Genomic DNA, 13,598 nt, shown 5'->3' with positions numbered 1-13,598 from the left:
CCTTCTTCCCTCCAAGTACTGCCACAACACTGGCCTGTCTGCTGTGTGTCACTTCAGCTTACTGGTGGATCACTATCCAATAAGCAGCTGGCCCCGAGCTTCTCCATACGACAGGGCCCTATCACTAGAACCACTCTATCTGATCAGGAGCCGATCCAAAGGTCATTACTATACTCTCGGCTCACAGCTGTATCTCCACTCTGTTTCAACATCCAAAAAAAGCAATATAGCAATCACTGTGTCCAGCCTCTGTGGCTTTGGGATACACGTGTGATGTAACTGGTTGTCGGTCATATGTTTGTTCAAAACACACATTGATCAATGGGGCAGACAGATACATATCCATCAAGAAAGGTTTAAGCAGGCTGGTCCCACTGTGATTAGGTTGTCATGGGATAGTGTGTCCTGTCAGTCACAGGCAAGGGATACGACAATGAAATGTGGAAAGTGCAATTAATCCCAGTGCAATGAAACCAGTGGAGCAGTGGTAGAAAGGTCAACTTGGAGGTATATTAAATATACCTCAAACATTGCCGTGTTTCGAGCAAAGACCCTTGATGTGTATCTTTCGTATTTTATCTATCTCTCTTAATTGATTTTAATTATATCTCTTTGTTTATTTGGTTTCATTCTAGTTCATTGATCTTAAAACTTTCTACCTTTTTGCTGGCAAGCCTTAGTATTTTATTTGTGCCAGTCTTTATGAAGCACTTTTAGATTTGTCTCAGCACATGAGGAGCGATATATAAACAATATTATTATTTTTATTATTGTTGTTGTTGTTGTTGTTATTATTATTATCTCTACCTATCTTCAGGTCCCAGAACAGAACGTCCCGTCTCTCTGCATGTCTTCGGCCGGTCAGGACCGTATCCTGACATCTGATTACATAATACCTGATAACAGCACTCTCCTTAGTGCGGTTCCTGTACCTATTCAACCCCTAGAACCTGCCATGCAGTGCGGTTCCTGTACCAAGTCAACGCCTAGAACCTGCCATGCAGTTGTGGATGCAGAGATTCTAAATGATTGGACAGGGGAAAGCAATATGGTGGCGATTCCAATTATCTGTTCACAGGACGATTATTATTTATTTATTTATTTATTTATTTATTTATTTATTTATTTATTTATTTATTTATTTATTTATTTATTTATTTATTTATTTATTTATTTATTTATTTATTTATTTATTTATTTATTTATTTTCTTCTTCTTCTTCTTCTTATTATTATTATTATTATTATTATTATTATAGTATTAATTACACATGTGAGATGCCCTCAGCTCTGTCACTATAGAGACAGGGTTGATTAGGGACAAAGTCGGGCAGCAGGATGTACATGGAAGATGGAGCTGAACAAGGTAGAGCCTGAACATGGTAGAAAAGGCCACCTACTGGACGACTCGCGAATTACACTATCATACCCTGTTCATAAATAACATTCTGTTCAACAACATTAATTCATATTACCATGCATTGCTATAGATTCATGATTCAAGACTGCTTTATTGTCATGTATATGGTTTACACATACTGGGAATTTGCTGAGGTCCATGATGCATACACCAGAGATGACATTAGACAGGGTACAGGACAGGACAGTGCGAATACAAAATACAAAAAGTATTGGGGGATATATTGTATTGTAACTGTACAAGTATATAGGTCTAGTACACAATATGTATACAAGATACCTGCGTACACTCGGTCTGTATAAATATATAAACAGTAACTATACAAGTATACAAGTCAAGGAGTATACATATACATACGTATGTACGTACATACATACATACATACATACATACATTACATTACATTACATTACAGTCATTTAGCAGACGCTTTTATCCAAAGCGACTAACAATAATTGCATTTAACGTAGGAAGAGCCAATGTACTACTACTTGCCAGAACTCACAAGTGCATCTTCTTTCTAAAACAAACAAGTGACTAAGAGCATAATCTAGTGCTGAAGGCAAAGTGCAAGAATCACAATCTAAAGTACAGTGCAATATAATATAATAAGTGCATAACAATAATAATAACAATTAACAATTAATAATAAATAACATACATACACAGACATACATACATACATACATACATACATACATACATAGGCCTACAGGCTGTCTTGGTATATCTAGTAATACACATGTATAAATACAGTACATTCAGCAAACCTCAATGACACACAGAACAGTCAGGCGCTGTTCATCAGACTGTTATAGTCTGATGGCCGCTGGAACCAAGGAACGTCTAAACCGCTCCGTATTGAACCCGGGTGGGAGGAGCCTGTGGCTGAAGGTGCTCCCCATCTGCCACAGCTCGTCATGGAGGGGATGACGCACAACACACATCAAAGGACCTGTTTCAATTCAATTCAATTCAAACAACGTTATTAGTCCCACTGGGGGCGATTGATTTATAGCAGCTTGTTGAACATAAAACATCACACAGGGAGGGCGAGGGACGACAGTCTGCTCTGTCCTTTCCTGTAGAGGGTCTCAGTGTTGTCAGTCCAGTCCAATTTGTTGTTCAGATGCACTCCTAGGAACTTGTATGAGCCCCCCCCCCCCCCCTTCAACTTCCTCCCCCTTGATGGTGATAGGGCTGGAAGCCTCCTGTTCTTTCTGAAGTCCATCACCTTGATCTCGCTGAGCTGGTTCTCCTCAGACCATTCAATCAACCTCCTGACTACGTCCCAGAGTTGTCTGAAGTCGGAGGTGTAGAGGGTGAACAGGAAAGGTGACGGGACTGTTCCTTAGGGGGGAGCCTGTGTTGCTAATCACAACGCCGGACAGGCAGCCCTGCAGACGGACATACCGAGGCCTGCCTGTGAGGTCGTCTGTGATCCAGGCCAATGAGTCGTGGTCTACCTGCATAGCTGGGAGCTTCTCCGTGAGAGCATAGGAGCAATAGTGAAGTTCATTTGGATTCCAGCGCACATTGGGGTGGAGGGGAATTAGTTGGCAGACAGATATGCAAAAGGTTAAGAGATCAGAAGTAGATGTGACAGTTGGGCTACTTACCGCAAGGCTTAGGTTAAAAGTGTCACCAAGACAGAAATTAAAGGGAAGTGCAAGGTCAGTGTGATGGGGATACTAAAGGGAGGCATCTTTATAACATCCAAAGGCATGTAGGGGAGGTGAAGAGTACTAGCAGGAGCAAGAAAGAAGAAGATATCATTTCACGAATGAGATTTGGGCACACAAATGGCACTTTGCAGTTAGTAGGGAAACATGACACTGGAATGTTGAGTGTTGTAGGGACAAGGTGTGGATTGCCTCTCTCTCTCCCTCCTATCTTCTAACCAGGTCCAGTGGATGCCCCACTGTCACCAGCAGACCTCCCTGAGTCCGATAGATACCCCTGTGTCTGCTGTGGATGTCGTAGCATTTAGTTAATACACACACATGTACACACAGACATACACCAGCCCACTTCCGGCTTTAGGCCTGGGCCATAGCAAACACACACCAGTATTTGCCATATCTCTCCTATGTTGTTTTTTAGCTTCTCTTACTCTGAAAATATAATTTAATGTAATTTATTGCTTTATAAATGCTCTTATCTGGTAGTCTACCGTAGACAAACATACTCCTGGAGCTTGCTCGATCGCCTTGTTGAGAGGGGATATGTAGAGGTGGGTCGTATGCCCACCTCCCTTGTTCTCTGGAAAGCGCATTGTGTTTTCTCTGGGTATGAAATGCGCTATACAAATAAAGCTTTGATTGATTGATTGATTGATTGATTGATTGAAGGTAGAGACAGTAAGCCATGTTATAATAGAGAGCCCTGGGTATGCACAGGAAAGGCAAGAGCTTAAGAGAGGGCTGGAAAGGGAACACATTAGGTTTACCTACGAAGAGGTGTTGAGTATGAATTCTGGTCATGTGGGATAGAGGGTTCTTTTCTCCGTAAAAAAAAAATACAGGGCTATTTCAGAGGATGTAGAGTTTAAGGAGGCAGTGTATCGGAGCATGTCCTTATGACATGCGGTGGTGTGGTAGATTACGAGGTGTGGTAGATTCAAGTCTGAGAGAGTTGTCCTCCGTCGTCAGATCTGTGAGTTGAGGGTCAGGCAGGGGATTCTAGGGCTGGGTGAGAATTTGTGGGAATGCTGTAGGGCTCTATTTACTTTCCTTACAGATACAGGGATTGGTCGTCGGGTTTAGCTGTATTCTCTTTTACCTGTGTCTCTCTTTCTCTCTTTCCTTCTATGACCTGATGTTTTATTTGCTGTGATGTTGCACACTCCGGTATGGTAGGTGGCGGTATGCACCTTTAATGTCGGTGCATAATCCGCCAATAAATTGAGAGAAGAAGAAGAAGAAAGTGTAGTTGACCCTATTAGTTGTTCTATTAATACATCCATGAGTTCACCCCACTCCCCACTGAGTTCTGATCCACTCCATTTCAGTAGGTGGCAGTAATGCACACCATAAGTTGTTTCCCTGTCGCCATTAAACAACAGAAGAAGAACCAATTAAACAACAGAAGAAGAACCAAGAGAAGAAGAACCCTGATGTCGTCGGCCTGTGGGGGGCAGTAGCCTCGCGTCACCAGTCTCTCCTCGGGGAGGAGAACCTATCTATTTATATATATAAATATATATATATATATATATATATATATATATATATATATATTTTCTTTCTATTAGGTATCTATTTACTTCACTGCCTTAAGCCCGCCCCCTCATCCGGCTCGAGCCTGTAGACCCCGCCTCCAACTTCCGCTTGCTTTATTTTTCCTTAACCGGTAGTTCTCCTCGCATCTTCTTTTCCAATTTTCGTCGGTGTTATGCCTGGTGATGCCATCGCGAATGTTATCTACTCGAAACGTCACCATGTGCAGCCTACAGTAAAAACATTACAACAACTGTTCGTCTTCCGGTCCAGACCGGATGATGATGCGATGCGTCATCGCGCTTCCGCTCTAGACCGGCGAAACCATATATATAATAGTAATACTAATATAATATAATTATATATATATAATGTCTATGGGCGAAACAACACCGAACGAGAGCCAGTTGTGTCTCTGAGGGTCCTTTTGGGTCATGGGAGTCACCAGTATGAGGTGGGGAGGGCGGTGGCAAGATTTATGTTCGCTACTGGCCTACATCTTGGGGTGTGAGGGTCTGGGAGGGGTGTAGTACCGTGTCTGGCCAGGGAACGGCAGCAATACGCCACGTCGGCGTCTAGCCTGCCAGAAACCAAACGAAGAAGATGCATGACGCTGTTGCGTGCAGCCGGCCGGAAACCCAAAGAAGAAGAAAAACCCTCATCTCTTTTTCTGCGACCGCGTTACAAAGAACATCTCGAACCATCCGTCACCATGGTGAGAAATATGAATATACTGATGTCATTTACAATTGATAGAAATGCATATGGTGCCAACTGTGTGAATAGTCCACCTTCCGTTCGTGTTAACACAGCAGATTTGTAATTTGCAAATTGTGTGTGCGGAAAATTGCTGGAGGGACCTCAACTCCTGGCTAGCTAATGATAGTTAACCTAACATCCAACTGTTGCCAGAAACTCTGTGACATGTTGAAATGACATGTTAAAGTTGGTCAAAGTTAGTCAGTGAATACCTATTAGTCCCTTATCTAGCTCGCTAGGTTTAAACTTGAGGACAGTCATGCTTTGCCAGCCGACCCACGTGGTTTTGTGAGGTAGGTGGTTGACCCACGTGGTTTTGTGAGGTAGGTGGTTGACCCACGTGGTTTTGTGAGGTAGGTGGTTGACCCACGTGGTTTTGTGAGGTAGGTGGTTGACCCACGTGGTTTTGTGAGGTAGGTGGTTGACCCACGTGGTTGTGAGGTAGGTGGTTGACCCACGTGGTTTTGTGAGGTAGGTGGTTGACCCACGTGGTTTTGTGAGGTAGGTGGTTGACCCACGTGGTTGTGAGGTAGGTGGTTGACCCACGTGGTTTTGTGAGGTAGGTGGTTGACCCACGTGGTTGTGAGGTAGGTGGTTGACCCACGTGGTTGTGAGGTAGGTGGTTGACCCACGTGGTTGTGAGGTAGGTGGTTGACCCACGTGGTTTTGTGAGGTAGGTGGTTGACCCACGTGGTTGTGAGGTAGGTGGTTGACCCACGTGGTTGTGAGGTAGGTGGTTGACCCACGTGGTTTTGTGAGGTAGGTGGTTGACCCACGTGGTTTTGTGAGGTAGGTGGTTGACCCACGTGGTTGTGAGGTAGGTGGTTGACCCACGTGGTTTTGAGGTAGGTGGTTTAACGTGTGTATCCGTGGACCCGGTCAGTCCTGTGGTCAAATCTGCCGCTAACCTTATACAGTTCTTTAGAGTGTATATTACTTTACTTTACATTATTTTATAGCATTACAGTTGCCTAAACGTAGACTGCATTGTAGCAAAGATAGTCATGCTCTTAAACTCGACTGTGTATGAGGAGTCATGGGACACAGAAAAATGATACCAGAATTAAATACACGTTAAAGCAATACATCGCGATATTTGGATCTTTACAAAGAATGCCTGCAGCTGAATGATGACTTTAAACATTCTTCACTTTGACCTGACTGTCCAGTGATGAGAGCCTTCAGTCTGACAACGTGCATGGCAATTCAACCCCCTTTACCCCCAACACACACACACACACACACCCAACACACACACACACCCCAACTGAATTACTGTCAATGTGCGGTTATTCTCTGTGCTTATAACGATGCTAAACGACTCCTCGACTCGACACAACTTGAATAGTGTAACCAGTCATGTTTATGTCCCCAGTGTCAGGAGGACGGCCCTGCATGGTTCTGGACTGACCCCTGACCCCTCTCTCCCGCAGGGCCATCTCCCTGTCCTACTCGCTGAGCCAAAACAACCAGGCCTTCGTCAGGCGGTGAACAACGGGTCCAGGGTTCCTGATCGACCTCTAAGCAACCTGATCGATTCGCTTGGCCATCTGGGCGTCTCCTGGGCGGTGATGGACGAAGAATTCCGGTGGTCGATGCCGGCGTCTGGTGAGTCTGACCGTCGATGTTTACTTCTGTTCAGCAGACTAGGCTGTCCCGAAGTGTCCCCAACATGCGTCTCTCCAGACCAGAATGCCTGCGGCTGAATGATGACTTTAAACATTCTTCACTTTGACCTGACTGTCCAGTGATGAGAGCCTTCAGTCTGACAACGTCCACGGCAATTCAACCCCTCTAACCCCCAACACACACACCCCCAACACACATTACATTACATTACATTACAGTCATTTAGCAGACGCTTTTATCCAAAGCGACTAACAATAATTGCATTTAACGTAGGAAGAGCCAATGTACTACTACTTGCCAGAACTCACAAGTGCATCTTCTTTCTAAAACAAACAAGTGACTAAGAGCATAATCTAGTGCTGAAGCAAAGTGCAAGAATCACAATCTAAAGTACAGTGCAATATAATATAATAAGTGCTTAGGTGGGAGGATTGTTGTAGTACTTCTTGAAGAGATGAGTTTTGAGCCTGCGACGAAAGATGGGCAGCGACTCTGCTGTCCTGACATCAGTGGGCAGCTCATTCCACCACTGCGGGGCCAGGACAGAGAAGAGCCGTGACCGTGTCGATCGACCGCAGGAGCCTCGGAGTGACGGGGCAACCAGTCGCCCTGAGGTAGCAGAGCGTAGTGGTCGGGAGGGGATGTAGGGTTTGACCATGGCCTGGAGGTAGGAGGGGGCTGTTCCTTTCATTGCCCTGTAGGTTAGCGCCAGAGTTTTAAACTGGATGCGAGCCGCTACAGGGAGCCAGTGTAGGGAACGGAGAAGGGAAGTTGTGTGGGAGAACTTGGGGTGGTTGAACACCAGGCGAGCAGCAGCTTTCTGGACAAGTTCCAGAGGTTTAATGGCTGACGCCGGTGCCCCCGCGAGGAGGGAGTTGCAGTAGTCCAGGCGGGAGATGACCAGGGCCTGGATGAGTACCTGCGCCATTTCATTAGTGAGGAAAGGGCGAATCCTCCTGATGTTGTAGAGCATGAATCTGCAGGAACGTGTGACGGATGTGACATGTGAGGAAAATGACAGTTGGTCATCCAGGGTCACACCCAGATTCCTCGCAGTCCGAGTCGGGGTCACCACTGTGTCTTCAATGGTGATGGCCAGGTCCCGGTGCGGACAGCCCTTCCCCGGGAGGAACAACAGCTCAGTCTTGTCCAGATTGAGCTTGAGGTGATGTGTCGTCATCCACTCCGAAATGTCAGCCAAGCACCCAGCTATGCGTGTCTCCACTTCTGTATCAGAAGGGGGAAATGACAGAACCAGTTGGGTGTCATCGGCATAGCAGTGATAGGAGAAGCCATGCGAGCGAATGACAGAGCCCAGAGATGTAGTGTAGAGGGAAAACAGGAGAGGACCCAGGACAGACCCTTGTGGAACCCCCGTAGTCAGACTACGCGATTCCGACGTCGACCCTCTCCATGTCACCTGGTAGGAGCGGCCCGTCAGGTAGGATGCAAACAGGGAGTGTGCAGAGCCATCGATGCCTTTCTCCTCGAGGGTGGAGAGGAGGATCTGGTGGTCTACCGTATCAAATGCTGCTGACAGGTCTAGGAGTATCAGGACAGAGGAGAGAGAGTTCGCTCTAGCGGCATGGAGTGACTCTGTTACTGCAAGGAGGGCGGTCTCTGTCGAGTGGCCAGCCTTGAACCCGGATTGGTGGGGATCTAGGAGGTCGTTCTGGTGGAGGTACGAAGACAGTTGGTTAAAGATAGCACGTTCAAGTGTTTTGGATAGAAAGGATAGAAGGGAAACCGGTCTGTAGTTTTTGACATCAGATGGGTCGAGAGATGGTTTCTTTAGGAGGGGGTGACTCTGGCAGTCTTGAAAGCAGAGGGAAAACATCCTGAAACAAGAGATGCGTTGATGAGGTGGGTTAGGAAGGGAAGGAGTTCGGGTGCAACAGACTGAAGGAGAGTCGAGGGAACAGGGTCTAGGGAGCACGTGGTGGGGCGGTTAGATGTTACAAGGTTGAGGGCCTCGTTGGGGGAGAGGGGAGAAAAGTGGGATAAGGTGGGGCGTGGAGAGGAGGGGGGGAGCAGGGAGTGGAGAGAGGGTGGGGATGGGGGGGTGAGTTTCGTGCATGGAGCGTTGACCGGGGGAGGGGGGAAAGAGGATCTGATATCGTTAACTTTCTTGTCAAAGAAGTTGGCGAAATCATCAGGGAGAAGGGAGGAGTTGGGAGTAGGAGGTGGGGGCTGGAGTAGTGAAGAGAAGGTTTCAAAGAGTTTTTTAGGATTGGAAGCAGAGGTTAAGATTTTAGAGCGGAAGAAAGCAGCTTTAGCAGCAGACAGAGAGGAGGAGAATGTGGAAAGAAGAGATTGGAAATTAAGAAGGTCCTCTGGGAGCTTGCCTTTCCTCCATTTGCGCTCAGCTATTCTCAGGCTCCGTCTATCAGTACGCACTGAGTCCGACAACCATGGGGCAGGTGGAGTTGGGCGTGCAGGCCTGGAGGTGAGGGGACAGAGATTGTCCAGAGAAGAGGAAAGAGTAGAGAGGAGAAGATCAGTGGCAGTATCAGAGGGTAGGAGAGAGAAGGATTCAGGGGCGGGGAGGGCGGAGGTGACAGTAGAGGAAAGGTCAGTAGGGGAGAGCGAGCGGAGATGGCTACGGGCGGTAACCATGTGGGTAGGAGGAGGAGTTACAGGGGAAGAGGGGATGGAGAGGGAGTAGGACATGAAATAGTGGTCAGAGAGATGGAGGGGAGTGACAGAGAGGTTAGGGGTGGAACAGTGTCTAGTGAAGATGAGATCCAGCTGGTTGCCGGCTTTGTGAGTGGGAGGAGAAGAAGAGAGGTGAAGATCGAAGGAGGAGAGGAAGGAGAGGAAAGGTTCCAATTTCTCACTCTGGATGTTGAAGTCCCCGAGAAGGATGAGTGCGGACCCATCATCTGGGAAGTGCGAAACTAGTGTATCGAGCTCCTCTAGGAATTCACCAAGAGGACCTGGTGGGCGATACACAACAGCAATGGTGAGCTTGATTGGATACATGACAGAGACAGCATGGAATTCAAAAGAGGGAGGGGAGAACTGTGGGATGGAGACGAGTGAGTATTTCCATGTTGGGGAAATGAGCAGGCCAGTACCACCACCTCGCCTCGCAGCTCTGGGAGTGTGGGAGAAAGAATACACATCTGACAGGGCTGCGGGTGTGGCAGTGTTCTCTGGTGTGATCCATGTCTCGGTGAGAGCAAGGAAGCTGAGGGAGAGCAAGGATGCATAGCCTGAGATAAACTCAGCTTTGGGCACCGCCGACTGGCAATTCCAAAGTCCCCCTGTCACCACTTGCTCTCTATGAGTTGAGACAGTCGGATAGATGAGGTTAGAGGGGTTACGGAGTCTGGGGGTGACCCAGTGTCTGCGTGACCCCCGGAGAGGGAACACAACAGGAATAGGATGCAAACACATAATGGTAACAAAACAGGTACTGAGGTAAATGTAGATGTACTACCTTCCTGACAGTCTTACTTGACAAAGTCGCTCTTGAATAAGTCGCCCGGTGCCTTTGGCCGCCCTAGCCTTCGGTCGCACGCCGGAGGGAGCTGTCTCCTTCCCGCTGTCGCCGTCTAAGCCGTCAATGCTTAAGGCCTGTCACTGCTGATTGCTAATCGTCTGCCAGGAGAGTAGGCCACTCCCACAGCCCACTCAACAGGGCAATTAGTCTAGCTCAGGCCGAAACTAACTCTCACAATAACCTTGAATAACAAAGCAGTTTCACCACAACACTGATGACTTAGCACTAGCCAGTAGAGAAACCAAAATATACTTATGTTTCTAGTTCAGTCTAGTAGCTCCAAGTTCCTACCAGGGGTTAATGCAATCTGGGGAACACTTGGCCCTGTGCTGTTTATAAATCCTCACTTCAGCAGGCCACTCCCACAGCCCACTCAACAGGGCAATTAGTCTAGCTCAGGCCGAAACTAACTCTCACAATAACCTTGAATAACAAAGCAGTTTCACCACAACACTGATGACTTAGCACTAGCCAGTAGAGAAACCAAAATATACTTATGTTTCTAGTTCAGTCTAGTAGCTCCAAGTTCCTTCCAGGGGTTAATGCAATCAGACACACACACACCCCCAACACACACACACCCCAACTGAATGACTGTCAATGCACGGTTATTCTCTGTGCTTATAACGATGCTAATTGACTCCAAACCGCTCAAAGGCACATAGTTCGAATCTGTAGGTTGAGAGGAATCCAACCATGTCCAGCTCTTGACATTCGGTTGATTTTGCCGACCGTGGGTCACCATTTTCAGTGCAACACAACAAGCGTCAGGTTAGCCAGGTAAGCTAACGTTGATCGCCATGCCAGTAAGTAAGTAACATTTTATTTATATAGCTCCTTTCATAGCACGAGTGCAGAGTGCTTTACAGTAGAAACATTAAAAACATCAGTCAAATCAGTTACATACACGTGTAACTGAATACATTAAAGATAAAAAACACATAAACACAGTGACATAAGAGGTCAGTGCCAGGGGAGAACAGGCCAGCTGAAAGGAGAGAGTGCGTCAGATAGAGACGGCCGAGCGCTCGAAGGCTCGTCTGTAGAGCTGCGTCTTTAGCTGCTCTTTAAAACTGTCCACAGACGCGGCAGCTCTCAGATCCTGTGGGAGCGCGTTCCACAGTCTAGGAGCCACAGCTCCAAAAGTCCCATCCCCCTTTGTCTTTAGCCGCGTCCGAGGCACTGTCAGGAGCCCCTGGTCGGACGATCTCAAGGTCCGGCTGGAGGTGTGGTGGTGGATGAGGTCACGGTTGTAACTGGGGGCTAGTCCGTGGATGGCTTTGAAGGTGAACAGCAACACCTTGTACTGGATTCTGTACAGCCAGCGTCTAGATGTACTGTAGTCGCTTGGCGGACGCACACAGTAGCTGTGCTGCGATTCTGGCCGCGTACCCTGAGGCCTTCTCAGCAAATGCTAATGATTGTGGTTTGAATAGTGTGACCAGTCATGTTTATGTCCCCAGTGTCAGGAGGACGGCCCTGCATGTTTCTGGATTGACCCCTGACCCCTCTCTCCCGCAGGGCCATCTCCCTGTACTACTCGCTGAGCCAAAACAACCAGGCCTTCGTCAGGCGGTGAACAACGGGTCCAGGGTTCCTGATCGACCTCTAAGCAACCTGATTGGTTCGCTTGGCCATCTGGGCTTCTCCTGGGCGGTGATGGCCGCCCCGTGCGTCACCGAAAGAATTCCGCTGGTCGATGCCGGCGTCTGGTGAGTCTGACCGTCGATGTTTACTTCTGTTCAGCAGACTAGGCCGTCCCCAAGTGTCCCCAACATGCGTCTCTCCAGACCAGAATGCCTGCGGCTGAATGATGACTTTAAACATTCTTCACTTTGACCTGACTGTCCAGTGATGAGAGCCTTCAGTCTGACAACGTCCACGGCATTTAACCCCCCCTAACCCCACAACACACTCACACACAAACACACACACACACACACACACTCTCTAGCCATCAAGACTCTCTTCCTATCTCAGTGGACTACCATGTCTTTTCCTCCTTGATCTACAGCCGATGTCATTAACAGAGGATTAGTTCTGGACTCACCATATTAAAGCAGATGAGGCTTGGATGACCCATCAATCTGCTTTTCTCTTCTCTCTGAACTGCGATTACAATGTTCCCCGCTCTGCTTTCTCAAGATGGCGCGCCCCCCCATGTCCACTGTGGGCGGAGTCTCCTCCAGGTGTGCATCATCGTGTCTCACCTGGGAAGAATGACCATCCACACCCCAAACCCAGTAGCTGAAGCCCTGGTCGAGGGCAGCGTCACAGCGTGGCAGGAGCTCAGGTCTGGGCCTGTTTCCAAGCAATCAGTCGGCTCTTGGATTAGTTTACTGGTGCATTGCAAAAAATTAGAATATTGTGGTTCAGTAGAGTATTGAAGTTCATTATTTTCCATAATGTAATTCAAAAAGTTAAACTTTCATGTATTCTATATCTACAGTATTACACAGTGAGATATTTTAAACCTTTTTTCATTTAATCTTAATGATTGTTCACTTACCTTACTTTCCATACTTGGTCGGGGCTCCTTTTGCACAAATTACTGTGACGTGTGGCATGGAGACATTCAGCCTTGAAATATTTTGCTTCATGTGTAATGAATCTATAATAAGTTTCTCTTTTTGAATTAAACTATGGAAAATAATGAACTTTCCACAATGTTTGAGATGAGCCTGTATTTCCTATACAAAGTGAATTAATTGTATCAGATGAATTAGTGATAGAATGTGAGAGAAAGACCAGTGATAGAAAGACCAGTGATAGAAAGACCAGTGATAGAAAGACCAGTGATATTTGAATGTATGGATGGATTGTTGTGGGGAATATATCAATGTGCTTTCTACATTATTTTATTTTATTGTAGATATTGTGTAACCTTTTTCTTCTTTCCTTGTTATTTACCTTGTCACTGGTGCCTCACATCTTGAAAAAATAAAGATGTATATTAAAAACTGGTTGCTGGGCTAACTTGCATTTACGCCACATTCAAATAAATTCTGGATATCAAGTGCATGTGCAGGCTGTGTTTATTGAAGGGTGAGGTATATACAGGGGTTTTG

The 13,598-nt window shown here is 46.8% G+C and overlaps 1 long non-coding RNA gene across 1 annotated transcript; it reads left to right on the top strand.

Moving 5' to 3' along the window:
* The first annotated feature begins 5,279 nt into the window (after positions 1-5,279).
* LOC311326274 lies at positions 5,280-13,441 on the top strand. Its single transcript, XR_014631045.1, has 4 exons — positions 5,280-5,352; positions 6,830-7,004; positions 12,052-12,242; positions 12,676-13,441. It is a non-coding gene; the product is annotated as an uncharacterized lncRNA (long non-coding RNA).
* Positions 13,442-13,598: the final 157 nt, after the last annotated feature.

The sequence above is a fragment of the Borostomias antarcticus genome (genome assembly GCF_949987555.1).
Source record: "Borostomias antarcticus genome assembly, chromosome: 26".
Lineage (NCBI taxonomy): Eukaryota > Metazoa > Chordata > Actinopteri > Stomiiformes > Stomiidae > Borostomias > Borostomias antarcticus.
The sequence above is the reverse complement of the archived record's forward strand: the minus strand, read 5'-3'. Positions and strand labels throughout refer to the sequence as shown.